The sequence below is a fragment of the Cyprinodon variegatus genome, unplaced genomic scaffold (genome assembly GCF_000732505.1).
Source record: "Cyprinodon variegatus isolate N-32 unplaced genomic scaffold, C_variegatus-1.0 Scaffold1919, whole genome shotgun sequence".
NCBI lineage: Eukaryota > Metazoa > Chordata > Actinopteri > Cyprinodontiformes > Cyprinodontidae > Cyprinodon > Cyprinodon variegatus.
This window is the reverse complement of record NW_015152372.1, coordinates 9,734-13,644: the sequence shown is the minus strand read 5'-3', so window position 1 is coordinate 13,644 and position 3,911 is coordinate 9,734. Positions and strand designations below refer to the sequence as shown.

Below are 3,911 nucleotides of genomic sequence, written 5' to 3'. Positions count from 1 at the left end.
TTCCTTTCTAAACCATAAGCTCGAGCATATGCGCAAATTTGCAGTGACAAGTGAGATAAGTGCTGCAGAGGCAGGAAATAACCTCGATGATGGAAAGTTCTTCTTTTCAGCCAAATGTGAGGAGGACGACAATGAAGATGGCATCGATGTCTCTTGTCTCTGTGTTTCTGCTCAGCTGCCTCGCTGTCACCTCCATCAGCTCTCAAGGTACGGATTAATATAAGGAATCACTATTTACTGCTAAAAGGAGAAGAAGTGGTACTAATTTAAAGCACGATTTAGGATTGGTGTGATTTTAGTAGTTGGTTCTCTGGAAAGTTCTATCTTTTCTTCTTACTTCAAGCTGACCTTTGCTCTCTTATGTGTTAAAAACATAAATTATTCCATGTGGGATGTTTCTATTAGATTTTATGCAGTGAAATTCAAATTCAAGTAATTTAGAAAAAAAAAATAGTTTATTTAAAACTCTTTATAGTTTTTTTTTAAAAAGAAGTTTTAACTCATATTAAATAAAATTAAGTAAATAAAATCAATTGTTTTCAACCACAAACTTATAGAGTATATTTTTATCTTATTTAGCTCTATTTACTGCTAAAAGGAGACGAAGTGGTACTAATTTAAAGCACGATTTAGGATTGGTGTGATTTTAGTAGTTGGTTCTCTGGAAAGTTCTATCTTTTTTTCTTACTTCAACTCGTTAGTTTTTTTAAAAAGAAGTTTTAACTCATATTTAATTAAATTAAGTAAATAAAATCAATAGTTTTCAACCACAAACTTATAGAGTATATTTTTATCTTATTTAGATTGTATATTTAGTCACTTAAAAAGAAAAGAGGATTCACAGCTACAGCAGACATCCCATTGCTACTACAATGGGAGGAAAAGAACTTCCTGGAAGTGCTTGTCCTGTGACCCGATTGCGTGCGAGTGGGCCTTAAAGACCTTGTTTTTGCAAAGATTTGTACGTAACTTCCAGCTTGTAGACTCTCTGTTTACATATTGCATTGTCTGTGTTGCTAAGTGGGCATAAGGTCAGAAACAGGACTACACAACGCAGTACAACTGCTTCCATATGTGGCAAGCCAGCCAGATATNTAGCCGAAAAGCTTGTTTTGGCTTAGAAAACATGCAAATTGAACCAGAAGAACTGTTCAGCCTCTTAGGAATAATAGCGGGAAGGAATCAGTGATTGAGTTGATTCGTTCCCACTATTATTTCAGGTGGCTCGCCGACAATTGCCCCAAACGACCCCCTTTCAGAGGCATAGACCAGTATCCGGTATTGCACCAAAAACGACTCCCCATTCCTAAGGGGCGGACCCATTCTTCTGGTTCAATTTGCATGTTTTCTAAGCCAAAACAAGGCTTTAGGATACTATATATAGCTTCGAACTTAACGCACATTCAGAGATTTTAAATAGAAAAAGCTTCCTGTATGGAATGGGAAGCGAGATGTCTTTAAACTGGGAAGCAAAGTCCAGTGGATTGTTTTTCAACTTTTTTGGAATTGCAAAATGTTCCGTAAAGAAGACATTTGGCGAAATTAAACCAGGTGAAACTAAAACTAATTCACTTGAGGAGTTCTGGATAGGGCATATTGACAGATGGAAAAAGTTTTTTTTAACTCACATGCAAAATGTTTAGTTAATTACTGCACTAAGTGTTTTTTTTCTGTCAGCTAAAAGCCCGTTTTAGAGCCTCTTTACTCCAGTTAATGATTAATCGATTACTAAATTAGTTGACGGTTATTTCAATTATCAATTAATCACTATTTATCTGATTTATTGTTTCCATCCTAATTCTCTTCTACTGAAACTTTTCTCATTTTGTCAATTTTTTACAGTAAACTTCATTGTGTTTTACTGGGATGCTGGTCAACCTACTGGGGATACGATTTTAGAATAGTTGATAAACAATATCTACAGCAGTAGGATAAGGGACTACAAAAAGTGATGAGAATAAAATAAAATCCGGTTTAAGCTGCTAACACCTGTTCTTCTCCCCTTTTCTTTCTGATCCAAAGATACTATGGTTGTTGCAGTGGGAGACAACGTCACTGTTCGGCTGGGAAGTCTAACCCTAAATTCTACTGATAGCCTGAGGTGGAAGTTAAATGACGATTTATTGTTTTATAAAAAACCTGAACAAATCATCACTGGAAAAAAAGGAGATATTGAAAAGGATGGATCCCTCAAACTGACTAATATAAAGAAGAACCAGGCAGGAACTTACACTGCTGAGGTTTATGACCAATCTGGAAAAGTAAAGGGCACACAGAAAATAAAATTAATTATACTGGGTAAGTATGAAATTTCTTGCTCTAGAACTTAATAAACACTTCTTTTTATATTTGCAAGCTGTTTGATATTTCTCTCTACACCCTTATTGAAAATATCCACATTATTAGAGACAAATAAACTTTAAGGTCATTACGTTAATGGATCAGAAAATCCTAAACACGCATCAACAGCAGCATTTTTACATTTCCTCATAACTTTGTCTCTTTAATCAATCTTCCCAGATCGTGTGAACAAGCCTACAATAAAAATATCATGCAATGATAAAACAGTGAAATTTGAATGTGTTTCTACAAAGGTAAGAGCCTATTTTTTNTATCATGCAATAATAAAACAGCGAAATTTGAATGTGTTTCTACAAAGGTAAGAGCCTATTTTTTTACATCTCTCTAACTAATCAACACTGGACATTTTCTGTAAAAGCTTCCTGAAAATCCAATCTAACTAAATGCTTATCAAAACTCTAATATATGATTTTAAAGACATCAAAACCCTCTTCTGCTTCACTGTGAATAAACTGTAAAATAAACTTTCTAGGATATGGCCCTGTCAAAATAAAAGCCACAGAAAATCCCTGAGATATGATACATTTATGTCTTAGTTTCTTGTATTCCCTGTGTGACATTTTAACATTAAGTTGTTTTTTCTTTTCTTCCTTTTTTTAACTACTTGCCCTCACTGTAAGTTTTTAAGTGAGTGTTTGACTTATTTTCCTGTAGCCACCTCCTATTAAAAAGTATGAATGGCTTAAGAACAATGTCAAGCTGGAGAAGGAAGTACAAGGCAAACTTGAAGTAAAACTTAAAGAAGCTAAAGCCAACACATTTTCTTGCAACGTTTCCAACGAAGCCAGTTATGCAATCAGTGAGGCTGTCACCCATAAATGTTCAGGTCAGTGTGAAGTTGTGATCATGGCTTAAAGCTATTGTTGCACAATATGCTCCAGCTAATACCTACCTACCTAAGATAAAATGACTCACATCACATTTGTTTATGTGCATTATTTCAGGTCAGGTTATAAAATTCTGAGATGAAGTTCATGTATAAGAAACGCAGATCAGCAGCATTTTTAATCTTCCTGATTACTTGTTGTGTCTTTATTCTAATCAATCCTAGATCCTGTGAACAAACCTACAATAAATATAACATGTAAGGATATAAAAGTGATTTTTACATGCCTGTCTGATAAGGTAAGAACCTCATTTTTCAACTTTTTTACTAAAGATTCAACACTTAAAACATTAGCTAAGTTTACTTACGTACTTCAACAGATAGAAATGTATTCTGATTCCAAATAATAGTGATCTGATTGAATTGTTTATTTGCAATAAATGGTATTGTAATCACAATAAAATTGCTGATCAGACTAAAACAATGTCTCCTAAACCTGTAGAACAGAATACTCTGATGGCAGCTAGCCAGAGCAATTAGCCACACAAGGCGGAAATACCAACATTAACCACATGCTCACTTAGTTCAGAATAACTTAAGGCTGTCTGCATCTACATAAACCACCACTATCAGTCAGATAACAAATTAACTTATTTTAAGTCCAGTCAGCTATCTATTCTGATTACTTACATCCATGTAAACATAGCTACTGATGTCTATATTG

General features: G+C 34.4%; 1 long non-coding RNA gene across 1 annotated transcript; it reads left to right on the top strand.

Moving 5' to 3' along the window:
- The first annotated feature begins 6 nt into the window (after positions 1-6).
- LOC107104850 lies at positions 7-2,595 on the top strand. Its single transcript, XR_001482293.1, has 3 exons — positions 7-207; positions 2,023-2,298; positions 2,521-2,595. It is a non-coding gene; the product is annotated as an uncharacterized LOC107104850 (long non-coding RNA).
- The last annotated feature ends 1,316 nt before the right edge of the window (positions 2,596-3,911 follow it).